At 32.3% G+C, this 18,449-nt stretch overlaps 1 long non-coding RNA gene across 1 annotated transcript; it reads left to right on the top strand.

Annotated features, from left to right (window-relative positions):
- The first annotated feature begins 15,471 nt into the window (after positions 1 to 15,471).
- On the top strand, positions 15,472 to 16,655 carry LOC143201362 (uncharacterized). The gene is made up of 4 exons (XR_013006936.1): positions 15,472 to 16,013; positions 16,093 to 16,154; positions 16,217 to 16,441; positions 16,492 to 16,655. It is a non-coding gene; the product is annotated as an uncharacterized LOC143201362 (long non-coding RNA).
- The last annotated feature ends 1,794 nt before the right edge of the window (positions 16,656 to 18,449 follow it).

Genomic DNA, 18,449 nt, shown 5'->3' with positions numbered 1-18,449 from the left:
AAAACGAAGATTATAAAAGTGTTTTGTATATTTTTTTGTAGTTTTTATGATATTAAAAAAATAAAACTAGAAAATCAAATAATCTCGATATTGTCCCTGATGTTTTGGTCACCCTGTGCATATTTTGAGCCTAATAAAACAGTAATTTGTTAACGAAAATTACTCCATTGTTCCCTTTTATTGAGGTATTCTCCATGCTGATCAATACACATTTATATGCACATGAACCAATCTGCGTAACACTTTTTTCAGTCTGATGGAGGTACCTTCAAAACATTTTTGAATGCATCAATTGCTTCTTTAAACACCGAAAAATTCTGGCCATGCAGTTTATGCTTCTTAAATTGAATAAAAAATTTATCAGCTAACAATTCGACCTTTTTCCCAGCTAAGTAGGTCGCCGATGTGTAAAAATTTACATTGCCATGTTGAAGAATAAGGTTCATTCTTATCGCTTCTTTTTTCTTATTTAGCGAAGAATTTTTTGTTAAAAAATATTGTGTGCAATTCAGAATTCACCGTCATTCCTTGCTCTAATAATATAGTTGCCAAATGTCCAGTTAATCCAAAAAAGAAAATAGAGGAAAGTTTGAGGATTTGGTACCCTCAATATAAACCCGGGTAGGATGACCGAGTAAATCCTACTCCAAATCATGCAGGTTTTTCATGACCGATGCACACTTACCTTGCGTACGTGCTCTGGCCATCTGAAAGATGATGTTTGCATTCTTCGAGCCAGGTAAATTTTGACATCCAGCTTATTGAGAGGGTTGAAGTAAAATTGTTCTGTCTTTTCAAGGTAATTCTAGAAAATACCATCGACTTTTGTTGTATTTTTTTGGTCGTAACTCACTTTTATACCAACCGCTTGGAGTGATGTTTACTTATAGGCAGGTAGTAATGGACCAGTTCTCATCCATGGTGGCAAAACGCCAAATAGAGAAAAATCGATCAAAAAATCGATCACTTTCACCTGAACTGACTCATCACGCGCCATCATTCGATCATCCTTTCTTTCTTCGCGTTGATCATCTTCGAGAGAGTTGAGTTAAATTCAGCTACTTGCTTCTTAACGGGTGACGTGGAATTTGCAGATTCTCTGTAAACGTTGAAACCATCTAAATTGAAGAATTGTATGACCGCACGATATTAAAATTAATCCGTCTTAACGACAAATAAAAGAGGTCTGCCGTAAAAATTGCGATAAGAAATCTGCTTGAGAAAACAAGTTGATACGTTTCACTTTACCTTCGTAATATCATTAACACTTTGCTATATATTAGCTGTAATCGTAATTTTAGTTACGCAGAATGCAATAGTTTAAATAACATAAATTAATAAATCTGATCGTTTATATGCTAGTTATGGTGTATTTATTTTAAGTACATGTGTTCTATAAATATAAATGATTTTTGTAATTAGTACTTCCTTGAAAATAGGAATAGTTGAATATACAATTCTTGACTATTATAATGTAATCAATCTGGTTTAGTTATTCAGGTTGTATCAGAGCTATTTAAAGCCTGTATACAATTAATAAGGTATATTCAAAGGATTTCTCATATTATTGAATAAAACAGAAAATCTGCGAGTCAGATGATTTCATGACAGATTACATTACAATAACTTGCCCAGGAAGATTAGTACTTTTTGACTGACCTATAGGATTTAGCTCTTCTTTCACCTGGATCTTATATAGCTTAATACCTAAATATATGATATTGATGATGATGAATGAATATGAAATGTTTATATTAAATACTGTTCTTTTTCGAATTTACTCAATTAATCAGAAGCATCTTGGCAAGGAAAAAAAAATATTGTTTTGGTAATGCCATTCGCTATTCCTTGATATCGATTAGTGGATAAAAGTTAGGACAAAAGTATTAGAGTTCAGGGTTTAATACCACCAAAGGTGGATCTAATGCCTTTAGCCAAGACCTATTGGAACTAGGAAACATTCATACTTTTAAAAACACCCCAACTCTATAGATTTTCAGAGAACCAATCCAATCAACAACTCACATATTGACGCAAAACTTAGGTTTATTACTCTTGATCATCTTCAGACACTCCTCCAAATTATTAACTCGTCGTTGTTTTTGGTCAAAAGTGAGCTCGCGCGGCACCCACTTTGCACAGAGCTTTCCCATACCCAAATATTCGTGAATGATATGATGTACACGTTCAGTTGATATCTTTAAAGTGTATTTATTTCATTCAATTTCAATTTACGGTCATTCAAAATCATTTTGTGGACTTTTTTGATGTTTTCGTCGGTACACCTCCTTTGGGCGTCCACTGCGTTCACCTTCTTCGGTGGTCATTTCACCAAGTCTAAACTTAGCATACCAATTCTTGATGCTTGATTTTCCTGGAGCAGTGTCCGAAAACTCGGCATCAAGCTAAGTTCTTGCTTCAACTGTATTTTTTTACTTCAAAAAGCAATATTTTATTAACACGCGATATTCCTTTTTATCAATTTTTTTCACAATAACAAAAGTTGCTTCACTCAAAATGCTATAATCCACAAACTAATCATGATCCGACAGCTGTCAAATTTATACACGCATCTTTTGAGTGTTAGGGCCAACTAAAAAACATATGGATGTAACTGTGTAGTAAGTGAATTGAGCGTGATCAACGATTTCCCTCAACAAAGGACTCAATTCATGACTTCTAAAGTCAAATTTTGGATACATCTCAAGAGACAGAATTTTTTTTTTATTGGTACAAAAGATATAAATCACGAAAAATATACAAAATATTTGATTATATCCTCACATTTCTCCATTTTCGACATCCTGAAACAATTAAAGCCTCCCGCGCATTCCTGCTGTTCGTTTTGCCGGAATACTGCGAGAAACTTCGTAAGTTTAATTTTTAATTTCGTTTTCCATTTACTTTAAACCGAAACTGTCCGTCACTTTCCTGGCAACAAATACGCCAGCGGCAGAAGAACCAGCCGCGAAAGTGTATTTTCTGTTTTAGTAGCCAGACTAATAAGGTGCGAAACTTGTTTCATTCCAACCGATTGTTATTTAATTAGTTACTGCAGCAGGTTTTTGCTTGGACGTAACATGAAAACGGCAATGTAGATGTCTTTGGTTAGTTGATTTATTATAGCTGAATTTTCGTGAACACTCAAAGGCTGCATTATTCAATAAGCTCGTAGAACACTTTGTATTCACTCCAATCTTCCGTAATTAAATTAAGTTTAATTTGAATATTTCAAAAAAAAAAAACAGATGAAACAAAACGTTGTGTTTAAATTAAGTACCCTATTCGCTAATTATAAAACAAAAATTAATGAAACAAAATTAAAAGAGTTAAAAGGATTCAGTACGTCGTTTCATTGCTATGGATGAGACCTGAGCCTTCCAGTATGATTTTGAATAGAAAAAAGGGACCAAGAAATGACTTAATTATGATGTGATTATTATATGATGTTTATTATGAATGTTTTATATTTTCTATCATTTCCCATAACTTTTCCTCGTGTATTCGGCAACGTGGAGATACCATGTCGAAAGAACTATTTTGGTCTGGTTAATTAGAACTTAGAATTTCAAAATATTCAGTGTGCCATGCTGTATCGATCTGAATATGCGGAAATCAGAAAGAGCTATAACTGATCAGTACTCCAAGCATGCAATGATGTTTTTGCCTCTGTTACTTGCTGGTTACTTATAGCTGGTCTTTTTTCCAACAATACCTCATTCGGTCTCTTACACTATAGCTCGCAATATACTACACCTTGCTGATATACAGCAAGACCATGAATAATCCGCGTCAACGTCGATGTTGATAACTCTCCTACCCCAACCCATGACATATTGCTATTGAAATTATCATAGTAGAGCCATTTTCTCTCGCCAGTCACAATATGCCACTGAAACCTATTATTTTTTGGTTTGCCATGTAATTAAATTGCAATATTGAAAGAGTTCGAAATGACATTTTTAAAAACATTTTTATGCATACCTCAAAATTAATGTGAAGCCATTAATTTTTTTTGTAAATATATCGAAAAATATCGATATTTCTTGCAAAAAATATCGATATCTTTTCGGCATGCCTACTCAAAATATTCCTTGCCATGGATAAGCCGACTAAGGTGGAGACAACCATAAACTATTAAAATTAGGAACTATTCATACTTCGTGGATTCTTAGTCCGTGGATTCCTGGCATAAATACAGCAATTCAGGGAATAAGATCACCAAAAGTGGACTGAAGTTCTGCACTAACGGCATATAACAATATCTCAGCTGCTCAGCCATACACTATTTGTAGTTACCAATACTTACTAGGAAATACTAGGAAATACTGAACAGTCGGCGGGCAAGGTTACGGCGTCTGTATTTTGGGATGCGCATGGAATAATTTTCATTGGCTACCTAGAAGAAGGAAGAACCATTAACAGCGACTATTACATTGGACCGTTTGAAGGACGAAATCATCGAAAATAGACGCATATGTAGAAAAAGAAACCGTTTTGTATTCCGTATATCTCAGTACTCTCCACATCTGGCCCCCAGCGACTATTTCATGTTCTCAGATCTCAAAAGAATACTCGCTGGGAAGAAATTTTCGTAGAATGAAAAGGTGATAGCCGAAACTGATGCCTATTTTGAAGCAAAGGACAAACCGTACTACAAAAATGGTATCGAAAAATTGTTGCCAAAACAATGTGTTTTGCTATGCTAATCCAGGGACTTTTCATTTGACCTGTTATCTGTATCTGAATTTGAATAACAAAATTAGAATAAATCGTAGTTATTTTAATCGGCGATATATTCGAAACAACAATATCCAATTTAAAATTGCAACGGTACAATAACAATTTACCGGACAATTAAAAAGAATTATTGTTCACCTTATACGTTGTATGTGTACGCCAGTCGATCCGATCACCTGACTATTCAATCACCTTGGCAATATGCAAATCGGCTCGGTTATCGGGCCCCGCTCTATTTGAAATTCATCTCACGTGTAATCAACATCAGTTTCCGTAAACGCAAACTGCCTTTAGAGGAAGACCCGGGGGATTTTTCGCGTCGCCAAGCTTAAACAGATAATGCCTCGTCTCGATACAAGAAGGACCCGTCACTTATTATAAATAACTCGGGAGGTACGTCTAAACCTGAACGATACTACGTATCCATGTTAATATGATGGATTCTCATTCGATTGCATTATTAAGAACCGAGCTAATGACGTTAGGATTGCTGAAGTCTGATAACGTCAATTCGATCTTATCAGAGATTGTTTAGATGAAGACTAAAAATTAAGAAGTTATTTTAAATAATTTTTTAATCAAATATTAACCATTGATTAATATTGTAAATGCGAATACATATCTTTGAGATTCTTAAATAATACTTTGTCTTTGCTTTAGAATTCGCATATATCTATTGGATCTATAAATTAATTTTAAAGGATGTACGGCAGATGGTGTAACCAAGTTCATGTTGAAGCCTCACGGATATTTTTAAAATATCGGTGTATCAAAATAATAACGAAAATTAACTTCAAAACTAATTTATTTTACGGACATATGGAGCGACTTATTGAACTGACGGATCAGAAAACACTATCGATTCAATCCTATTTTAATATAAACAAAGCTGTTATCATCGCTTCACATATCATTATAAATAACTGGGGAGGTACGGCTAAACGTAAACCATACAATGTATCCATGTTAATATGATGGATTCTCATTCGATTGCATTATTAAAAACCGAGCTAATTAAAGATTATTTAGATGATAATGAAAAAAAAATTAAGACTAAAAATTATGAAGTTATTTTAAATCATTTTTTAATCAAATATTAACCATTCATTAATATTTTAAAGGCGAATAAATACTTTGTCTTTGGTTTAGAATTTGCATATATCTATTGGATCTATAAATTAATTTTAAAGGTTGTACGACAGATGGTGTAACCAAGTTCATGTTGAAGCCTCACCTTTTTTTTAATATTGATATATCGATATATCGCAATATCGATATTCTTCTCGGTGACCAACACCCCCGGCTTCCAGAGTCTTAACTTTTATTTAACTTCAAAACTATTTTATTTTACGGAAATATGGAACGATTTATTGAGCTAACGAATCAGACAACACTATCGATTGAATCCTATTTTAATATAAACAAAGCTCTTATCACCGCATCAGTTTGTTCATTTCATCTTCCATATTGATCTGGTTATATAACTTTTTTATTCTAATAAACAATAAATTATTAAGCGATAAACTAATAAAACCATTTAATATGTATACCCTAAATCAATACATTTTAACACGGTATAAAAATACCTTCGATAAATATATCTCTGATTTGACTAATGTTTATTGAAGCCGATTGAATCGATAGGACCAGAAATGCATATGCGGGATAATTGAAACAAAATAAGAGTTATGTAACTCCTTTCGCTACGTTCTAACGGATATGCATTCCTTTTGCCAAATATGCTGGCTATTTGGAAATTCATATTTTTCCTTTAGACGACGGGTTATATGTTTTCCTATTGAAAATTCCCTGTTATTTGAGAAAACACTCTATAGGATGAATCGAATTTTTCTTATTCTCCATTTTGCGGATATTTCCTCGAAGGCAATATCGAAAATTAATTCCAAATACACCATAGAAAAAGTTTACTTCCATTTGGAGCAACCGATTGCTGATACATAGACTGGTTCAACATCGTACAACAAGAAAACATTTTTAAAATATATTTTTCTCATAATATGTTAAATTATATTGAGATAAATTATATTAATTTTTAATTGAGAAAGAAAAAACAAATGTAACACTGATAATAAGTTATTGGGTTTAGTTTCATTCAATTTCACCACAATGTCGATACTGTTTAATTCACCTCCATGTTTTTTTAATAAATTAATAATTAAATAAATTAAATTAAATTTTTAATATAAAATAATTAAATTTTATATTAAAAAAAGCCAAAAGAACAATGAAAATATTATAGTACTTGTGATGTATATTGGATGACATTTTTTAATGGTATATATTATTTATTTATGCAAATGATGCTTTTATTTAATTTTATTTCTTTAATGATATTTACATTCTAAATTGTTGTATAAGTAAGCTAAGAGTAATCCACAAGCGTATATATATATATATATATATATATATATATATATATATATATAGCCACTATCGGAACCAAAGCGAATATAAAAAAGGTAAACCTATATATAATTTCTTGTATAGTGTGACCCAAAAATTACGCAGCGTTCTCGATAAATAGAATACAGTTTTTATTGTAATTTATCTATTGAATCAAAAATTACTTAGGATAGGATTAGGGCTTTTAAGACCTTACTGACCGCAAACTTTGGTTGAAACTTTTCATGACCTTAATTTTAGATGAAAGGGGATTAATTTCATTGACACTGCGGTGAATCTCCTGAACCTCTCCTGTATATGGGCGATATGAAATAAAGGCAATAATAAAGGACGAAATTAAATGATCTAGGAGACAGCATTGAAAGGAGAAAGTAAACGGTTACAAAATCGTTAATGTAATCGTAATTGGATTATTTTAGGGGTTGTATGACATATGAGAGCATGTTATTGCAACTACATTTATCCAAAGTGGCATCACCAAATTGAGGAAGAACGAAGACATATATCGCAATACATAGGTCACAAATTTGAGAGTCACTAGTAACCAGTGCTTGATCAGCCATATTTTCGAAGATATAACACGTTGTTTCTTATCAGATGGTCTGACTGAGGATGAGCCTCGCGTTTGTAAGATTAATACATAATTATAGGTCCGGTTGGTTGGCGTACTTGTCGTGTCGATAGGACAGTCCTCCTACCGTTACGATAGTGACAGGTTCGAATCCTGCTGAGGCATGGTCATACATTTAAGTTACACTTTTCTATTGAAATTTTATCACAAATAGTTTCATCCTAAACTTTTTATATGTCAGTCATAATATTCATACATGGCTAACTAGTTTAAGTAAGACTTAATATAAGAATGCAAAATACGACATGAAAACTAATCAAAATCACGCGAGTAACTAGGCTGGGTAAGGCCGGATGTCTTCTATGATGAACTCTAAGTTTGCAACCCACCAATACATAGGTTTAATGCCGAGGATCGCCGTTCGCAATTTTCGAACCATTTCTTCAATTGAGCTACGCGAACGAAACTAAATTCAAGAATAAAAATGAATTGCAATTAAACTATTAATAACTTTCTGATTTATTTATTAAATAAAAATAATTAAAACTTCATTAAATATAGTTAAAAAAGTAAAATATAAATAAGAACAACATCCAATATTGGATGTAAACTTATATAATTATGTTATGTTATTTAGAGAAATTAGAAAGTAAGTTAGTTAGAAGTAGGGAAGAGAAATTTGAAGGAAATATCTTGAGATAAGCATCATGGATATGGTAGCTTGTTAAAAATTACCAGGTTTCAATAAGAAAATTGCTCGCAAATGCTATCGAGATATCGACAGTAGCCAATTTGCTGCCAACATTAGCGTTGGATAGAAATACTGCAGAGCAACAGCAGGATGGTGTAATAAATACGATTTAATGGCAACGAGAAAAATAGATTTTCCTTGCAAGGTAGTATTTTCAGTTTTGTTTTCTTTTCGAAACAGTAGCAGGAAAAGGGAAGAGCCATGCAGTTTATTAAAACCGGCGAGGTTCGCTAGACAATACTAATTTCGCCGACATTTCTTTTTATATCGGCATTATTAGCTTTTTCGTCTACGTTTAAAATCGGTTTGTTCCTTATTAGAAGTCATAAACTTCCATCAATCTGCTAAAAAAAAGCCAATTACTTATGGAATGGCTTGCTTTATAGCGGTAATAAAATTCGGTAGACAAATGTGCTTCTAATTTGAATGCAAATATGATACGTTTTGCATATTTATTGCGATGATGTATACGTCTATTTAGATAAAGATCGTATTCTTTTAACCGTTTATTCTGAATATTATAGCATGGCTTGATATATAATATCCATTAATTTGTGCCATTTAGTGGCACATCAAATATAAATAATAATGATTAGCAAATTTATGACCGAATTTCATACTACATGTTATACGGGTTGTTTTAATTTTTATGTATTGCTATATATTATTATTTATACAACACCTATAATTCCTTAATATTAAATAAAGTTTTTGAGTTTTGAAAATGATACCTTACTGTATTCGTTCATGTTAAATATTACATTATTTGGTAATTTAAATCCGCAGATTGATTTTTCACCAAGATATCATCAAGCTGACAAAAAGCTTTTCATGTCTCCTAATACCCAGGTATTACAAATGGTAATTATGTTCGCTTGTGATATATCCACTTATGCTTGATTTTGGATAATGATACTTTAATAGATTTGTGGAAAAATTTCGTTTTGTGTTCTCTATTTTCAAATCGAACTTATTAAAACACTACTTATTGATAAACGTGCTGTTTTGATCGATGACCTATTGCATTTTTTCTGCTAAAAAATAATTAAGTTACTGTAAGAATTCTAATATTTCAAAGCTTCTTGAAGTCCTCTTTATACCATTAACAGAATTTTACTAAAACCCAAACAAATGGTAGTCGGACGGAGCAAGATACGAGTTATACGGTGGATGTATCAAATCAATTACTCTCAATTTTTGCTGATTCACTAAATATTTTTGTAATCAGGCATTGTCGTGATGGACAGAACAGAGTCCAGTCTATTGTTTGGCCATCTTAGAGCATCTCAGCAATTATTTTTAAATATCACCAAACACAGCATCAGCTTTCCTGACATCACGGTGGACTTTTTGGATTTCGGTCATAATCTTTTTGGAAATTTATTGCCGTACGTGATGGAAATCATAATTGATTTATTAAAATTTTCACTACTAATTCCTGTAGAATCCAAAACTCGAACTTACTTAGTATCCATTATTTTTTAACGGTTAGAAATTATTTTACGGTCTATTTAGTCATTTAGAGATGTTTCGCTAATAATAAAATATATAAGTTCATGTCGATAATTTTAAGAATTTTACAGACTTTTTGAACGATTGGATATCCAGCTCGACAGTCGCCTATTTCATCAAAATTTCTTGAATTAAAGAGTTAAATTAATTCTCACACTGGTGTTAACTTAACCACAAAACAGAGAAATATAATTGAAATTAAAAATCCTCTAGAATATCCATTTTTCAAATACTCTAGGTTTATTTGATAAAAGAATTATTTCTTTAACTAAATTTTAAAATAAAATTGCATCGTCCTTTACAAATTTATTCTATTATTCAATATTTAATTATTTTATTTAATGTAATATTCTGGGATCACACAATTGTAAATAGCTCATTTTAGATTTGTCTTCTATGGTTTCCGTTAATCTATTACTTTCTACTTTGTGTTATGTTCCAAATGGAGACTAATAACTCAACAAAAATTTGGAACTAAATTGTAGAAACTATTTTATAAATTCCCACATTCCTTTACGACATTTATTTTAACTCTTTATGTACAAATAATGTATTGATTGCCTACAATATTTACAAAAATATTAATAAATTTTACAATAACTTCTCTCATGATATATTATATCTCCAGAACCATGTTAATTATTACTAGTTCTTAAGCAAGAGCAATATTTTTTGTCAATTATCAGGATTGAGTTATAATCCTACATTCAGAAAGTTTATTTCAAGAGCTGTTATTATTCACTAAGCTGTTAATTTTCAATCCATCTAACATCTGTTCACAATTTCATGCTATTTCAATTTCTTATTCAATATGTATGATCGAGTTCAGCTAAATCGAAGATGTTATTAACCATTCATGTTTCCAGCACAAAGAACAATATATGTTATGACTAATAAAACCTAATAAATTGGTATTCCAACGTTTACCTTTTTCCATCAACTTTTATTGCCTGAAGATTATTTATCATTTTGCTATGAGTGACCCAATGTCCCATACTGAAATATCTATGTATCATCTAAATACACAAATTGAAATAATATGATATTATTATATGCTTTTTAAAATGGTATTATTTTAAAAACAATGTCTGAAAGTTTAATTAGACCTCTTCGTGGGTTTTCTGTACACCATTTAAAAGTGTACAAAGGCATGTTCTAACATATATACCTCAAAGGCCATATCTCTAAGCCATCTATATGTACTTTCTAAACAGTTTACACTGAAATAATTGTATTAAATTATGTTAATATTAAATAAACCAATCACTCTTTTTATACCTTTCACATATTTAGTCACTGATAGGTTTTCAGTAAGAACTGCAGCAAGTTCATATCTAATAGTAAAAATGTTTACAAAAATGTTTACCTTTCTAACGAAATTTAAGGCAAGAGGGAACCTCCATTATCCCGTTCCTGTTCGAAGTAACTGATTAGAGCGCAATCTGTTCTGTCTGGCATCGGCTTTTTTATCAAAGTAATAATAAGCAGCGATTTGAAATTTATCAAGACAAGCAAAGCGTTTGCCGAATTATAACTTGTATTTCTTATAATTAATATTCTGAAGAATTTTGCAGACTTTAACAGGCTAGTTGGCGTCCCTTTTAAACTAGAATCGAAGATATTGTCTGATTCTAAAGCAAATTTACAAATTGCAACAGGAATATTTTAAACCTTTTGATGATTCTTTTTTACTTCCTTTTTTCTTCCATATATTTTTCATTACCGTGGATGGTAAGAATGTCTATAGGTTAGCATAAACAAATATCTAAAAAAGGAAAATAATAAAGTTACAGAAATGATGATGCTATCCAAAAACTCTCAAATCAAGTTCCGTTCGTCAAAACAAACACGTTCAAAAATATCAGATATCCGAACCAGTAATGACCGGTGATTATTTTTACGGGCATCGCATCGAAAATTCTGCGAGCAAAAGTAAAGGAAAAACGACGGAAAACATGAAATCCATTCGGAGATGCAACAACTAAATTCCCTACAATTTGCCAAGCATATTCGATCGAACGAGGAAAAGGCAAAATAGATCGGGATAGCTCCCCGAGCGTCGGCAGCCGGGAGTCCATCAATTAAAACGAATCCTTTACTTAAACAAAAACCAATAATAACGAGTCTATGTATACGTTACAGCGATGCTCCACCGAGAGTCATTGATCTGTAGTTTATTCAGATCGTATGCATGGTCTGGTAAACATGCAAAAGCTCTAATCAAAGCGTTTAATGAAATAAGAGATTTGTTTAACAATCAGGTTTGGACGGATGGAGCCGATGTTGGGGCCCCGACCTCTCATTTTTATTTCCCATGGGCGAGCACAGCGCATTTTTTTAGGTAATGGAAAAACGAATCGCGTTGTGGAGATCCGTGAGGGCATCGACGTGCCCGATACGCCCCGAGTTTGCTTCGGACGCGACAATAAAAGCATTTTATACGATTAGACAATTAAAGGAATACATTCTGGAGTCGCCATATCATTTTGTTCGTTGGTTTGTCATATTTTTTGTAACGTTGAGAACTATCGCAAGAAAACAGTCGAAACAGTCGATAGTTGAAGAAGTAACTATATATATCATAAATTTAATTAACAAGTCAATTGAAAAGTCCCCGGCCTACCATAGTACAACACATTTTTTTGGCAAAATTAGTTTTTTTATTCAACATAATTCCCTTCAAGAGTGACACACTGATTATAGCGACCCTCCAACTTTTCGATACTATTTATGTAGCACGATTTGTCCTTTGCTTCAAAATAGGCCTCAGTTTCGGCGATCACCTTTTCATTCGACGAAAATTTCTTCTCAGCGACCATTCTTTTGTGATCTGAGAACAGGAAATAGTCCTTGGCGGTTAGATCTGGAGAATGCATTGTATAAGGGAGCAATTCGAAGCCCAATTCATGGATTTTTGCCATCGTTTTCACTGATTTGTGACACGGGGTATTTTCTTGGCAGCACTTTCTTTTCCTTCAAATGCAGCCGTCTTTGATGTAATTGTCGCTGTTGATGGTCCTTCCTTTTTCAAGGTAGTCAATGAAAATTATTCCACGCATATCCCAAAATACAGACGCCATAACCTTGCCAGCTGACTGTTGCGTTTTCTCAGGGTTTGTAGCAGGTTCATCGTGTGGAGTCCACTCAGGTGACTGTCGATTGAACTTCGAAGTGAAATGATAGAGCCATGTTTGGCCATATTCAGCCACTGTTACATATCGGCGCAAAAACTCTGGTTTATTACGCTTGATCATCTTCAAACACTGCTCCGAATCATCAACTCGTCGTTGTTTTTGGTCAAAAGTGAGCTCGCGCGGCACCCACTTTGCACAGGACTTTCTCATACTAAAATATTCGTGAATGATATGATGTACACGTTCGGTCGACATCTGTAGAGTGTCTCCTATTTCATTCGATTTCAGTTTACGGTTATTCAAAATCATTTTGTGGATTGTTTATGTTTTCATCGATAACAACCTCTTTTGGGCGTCCACTGCGTTCACCGTCTTCGGTGCTCATTTCACCATGTCTAAAATTAACACACCAATCCTTGTTGGTTGTTTTTCCAGAGGCAGTGTCCGGAAACTCGGCTTCAAGCCAAGTTTTTGCTTCACCTTCACCTTTTTATTCATTTTTTTACAATAACCAAAGTTGCTTCACTCATAATGCTGTAATTCACAAACTTATGATTCGACAGTTGTCAAATTTATACACGCATCTCTTGAGGGTTAGGGATAACTAAAAAACATATGGATTTAATTCTACTAGCGCTATCTATGAGTCAGACCGGGGACTTTTCAATTGACTTGTTAATATCTACATTATTTACAAAAAAACCAAATTGGAAATCAATATTATATTAAATTTTCTAAAAATTTATCCGGTAATTCTGCGAAAATCTACAAAACACAATTTAAAAGAATTACTATGTAAAGTAGGTTGTCCCTTCCGAATCGCCGACCTGTAAGGTCGCTTATAATCACGGTGCTGGTCAAACCGTATGGCCAAACTAAGCATGCAATCTCGTAATTAATCAGATATGAAGAATTATGTGGCTATTCCTAAAATCATTTGTTATACCCGCCGTGGATGGTAATCCAACAAACGAAAAAAAAGAACCTACAGTCGTTTTCTTTTTCATTCATCAATCAGATTTCTGGTGGGTCAAGAAATCATATATGTGAAAGCCGTAGGTCCGAAGCGATCGAAAATCACGTGACGGTTTCACAATCAGTCAGGAACGTTGACGAAAACTTAATTGTCTTTTATCTTGCATAACTTTGTATAATTTATTTCACAGTTGTACTGGCGTTATTTTTTTTTGTTTCCGCCTTAATCTCTTCATCGAACTCAATCAAACCTCAGTCTAAATTTGCTCGGTCAACATAGTTAATTGACGGATAAAAAATGCAACCATTATTTTTGTTTCGTTATGTGTAGATCATTTATTCCCTCACTCGACAAAGGTTCACGTTATGATAATATAAATAAAAACGAAAGCACGTTCTTGATATCCATTCAAATTAGGGCTTGTAGCCTAACCAAAGTAATGGTGAACTCATTATATCATATCGTAGTTGGTAAATAATTTCTTCTCATTTTATTCCAGTTATAATCAGACCATAAATTCGACCATTCCAGACTATAAAATTCGCCCTTTTGCCAAATGGCTAAATTCTTCAAAATATTAGTGATAATAATTACAAGTTATTGCTTCTTTTAATAAATGTCACATTTTTAATATTTTCAAATAACCTGGCTCCTTGAAATTTGTCTCTGATTGAGAATGCCGAAGCCATTAAATGGTCAGAGTTAGAAACAGATCAGCATCTCTATTCAGTTACTTCGAACAGGAACGACGTTATTACTCTTGTCTGTAAAATGCGTTTGAAAGGTAAGTATAGATACGATAAAGCTGCACTAAGGACGAAAATGAAAAACAATATAATTTTGGATTCCGAACGGTCCTTACCTTAATGTTATTCTTGAAGATCATATTGATGTCAGCTCTATCCGAGACAAAATTCATGAAATTTATAAAACCAGTGAACCTTCTCAAGAATTTTCAATATAACCATAACTTAATACAGTTATTTCAGGTAAATTTGGAAACTATGAATAGAAAATTTCTTTCATTCAGTTCTTTGTGGAATGTAGAGGATGCCTTCATATTTTTCGTATAGGGAAACAAATAAAGAACCAAAAAAGATGTAAAGATAACACACAAAAAGATTTAATGGAACCAGAGATTGTTTCTAAAAAAATAATATAATGTTAAGGAAAATTTCTTATTTCAATTTGTTTATTTAAATGAAACATGGATATTTCAAAATGGAAGATTGGGCCCATCATGGCAAGATGATAATAAATTTAGCGTAAAGACAACAAAATTTAATGGAAAAAAGGTAAAAGTTAGAATAAAATTTGTTTAGGCTTTGTTATTCATAATATTTTTTAACAATTAATTGCAGCTATATTGTTCTTCGTGCTGGAAAAAGGAATGGTTTTATACCTGGCGCAGAGTTAGTATTTTAGGTCCAAGCCAAGGTTTGAAAATCAGCTGTTAACGAACTTAATGAAACTATCAGTTATTGTTATGGACAATACACCAGACCAGTTGGAAAGGGCAAGTGTATGGCCAATGACGGTAATTATTGAATGGTTTATAAACATGAATTAACACGAATGAAACATGAAGTTTTAAAGATTGATATCTTTAAATTCTGTTAAAGAGTGAAAAACTTCAAATTGTTGCTCGGTAAACATATAATGTTTAATTGAGATCTATGTAATTTACGTTTTTAGCTATAGGAATGAAAAAGATACTCTGTAGATCAGATGGCTGAACTATATGGCCATAGAGTATCACGTCTTCCTCCCTACCACTGCATAAGTCCAGTCGAATTTATAGGGGGTGTGGCAAAGAACTGTTATCATGGTCATGTATGTGGAGAAGGATATACAGAAGAATTGCTTGTATATCTGGGAACAAGCACCATCTATAAAAAACCTTCGGTATGTATGTAGCTTTATTAGACATACTGAAGAAACAATTCGATAGATCGAAAATTAACAGCTTAGTTATTGATTACAGTGACTGAATGAAACTTTTTGGATGTGGGATTATGATCCAATGCTAACAATTATCAAGACAAGGTAATGAGAGTGGAAACAACTAAAAATGATTATATAATTGATATTTCAAAATCATGTTGTAGAATGTGAAATATTTGTATGTAAGTGTTCAGAATATACGTGAGCATTTGGTTAGAATGTACGACAAGAGAACGAATAGTAACTGTAAATTAAGGAGAATGCAGTGAATAAATCTAATTTTATCAATAAAAATAGGTTTCAATAAAAGAAACTAAGAAGATATTTAGTGATATCAAAATAACTTGACAAGGAACCACTGGAAGGAGACAAGAGCCTAACCCAAAAAGGTAAATAAAATACAATACTTGTCTATAAAATTGTTAATTAGGTGGATTAGACTTTTAGGGGATGCCACTAGATCAAAGAATACGTCTAGAACTATACCTTATAGGTGGTGTGGAAAAAGTTCAATGTAAATATAATAGAGGAATTTTAACCTACAAGCTATTGTGGATGTCTAATTAACTGTACTTAAAGTTCTGCGATAATATATGCATTGCTGTAATTACCACAAAGTTAAAATAGATTATATTTCATATCATTATTTTTGTTTCATTAATTTATTTAGATTAGAATTTTGTTATATATCAAGGCCAAAATGAACTAAACCTCAAAGTTGATGCTGCAACACTGCGACGTTTTGACGTCATTAATTTAGTTGAGGTGAGTTCACTGTTTTATTGAATACACTATAGTTAATTACTGAATATAAAATACAACCTTTATTTTTGTTTTGTTATGTACAGACGCTGGTCATTTATTATCTTGCTCAACAAATATTGCTTTACGTGATATGATAATATAAATAAAATCGAAAGCACATTCTCGATGGCCATTGAATATCAGACATGTTAAATTGAATTCGGTGTCCCTTCGATTTCTTTCGTCTAAATTCGGAGTGTATTCAGACGACACCAGAAAAAAGATCGAAAAAGAAACATAGCCATCTTATTTCTCCATTTATATCGAAAATAGCACGATGAGAAACATCCTTTGTTTAACCAATTTTCAATTTTGTATAACAAGCTCGGGGGCCAACATTTCTCCGCGTATTTTATTTACAAAAGTATTGTATTGTTTCTTATTTCGCTTTATATGTTTGCTGTTGTTTGTTTTTACGTCAATGTCTTATTTAGTTTAGATCGCGTATGTGTTATATTTAAGTTATATAAGTAATCTAACTTAAATTAAATGGATTTTTTATATAAATAAAAATCAATACCTTTTGTAACACATAGTGGTTTATGTAACACATAGTGGTTTATGTATAAATTCTTTCCATTTTTTCTGTTTTGCTCAGTCTTCTTGTTCCGACCGGAGTTTCTCCTCTTATCTGAAATAATTGTCTGATACGTTCACCTCAGGTTCAAATAGGTCTCCCTCTGATATTTCTCCTCTTTGCCTTTGATTCCCATATTGTCTTTACCTGTCTGGTCATGTGATAATCAATCGAAGCTATGAAAGAGAACTAAACTCGCTATTAAAATGTTGATGAGTATCATAATTAAAGCAACTATATTTATAGGAATATTCAAAAATGATGATGTGCGGCTTCTAGGAATAGCACTAATCCAACACTTTTTCCTTCCTATGCATATGAAGTTCCCTTACCCGCAGTTTAAATTGTCATGATTTTATGAAAAAAAAAATATTTTCTATTATATATCCTAGGTTATTTATCCGCTTGGTACTGATAATATACGATTTCTATAAAAATATGAACTACTTATTGGTAAATATAGTAAATACTTGTGTGAAAGTTTAATATTCTTATATTCAACCAAGTAAACGTAACTATTTGATATAAAAATTCCTAATATCAGTGATTTCTTTATATATTTGAGTTATTTGCCTTGATGAATCTTCCATATCCATATATATTCTTCCATATTGTTTTTTTGTCAATTTTTCTATTATATTTATAAGACAAAACTGATTTCAGATAAATTATACAAATAAAATACGCTAGAAAGTTTGAACTATAGTCGCTCCAAAATACTAGTAAATCCACGTCATCACGACTTCGAATTTATTGGCAGTTGCATTTGTAAATTCGTTTTAAAATGAGACCGCATTTTGCCTGTTCATTTTATTCTAGTTAAAAAGATACACAATGCTGTCTGATGCGTCAGAACATATCACCAAAACTGCAAAATTCTTCAAAACATTAGTAATAATAATTAGAGGTTAATAAACTGCAAATGTTGTTTTGAAAATGCACTTTGCTTGTTGTGTAAATTTGAAATAGCTGCTTAATATCTATGATTATTCTGATTGAGTAAGCCAAGATTAACA

The sequence above is a fragment of the Rhynchophorus ferrugineus genome, unplaced genomic scaffold, assembly GCF_030347505.1.
Source record: "Rhynchophorus ferrugineus isolate W39M unplaced genomic scaffold, kcgeb_rfMv2 rfM8, whole genome shotgun sequence".
Taxonomy (NCBI): domain Eukaryota; kingdom Metazoa; phylum Arthropoda; class Insecta; order Coleoptera; family Curculionidae; genus Rhynchophorus; species Rhynchophorus ferrugineus.
The sequence above is the reverse complement of the archived record's forward strand: the minus strand, read 5'-3'. Positions and strand labels throughout refer to the sequence as shown.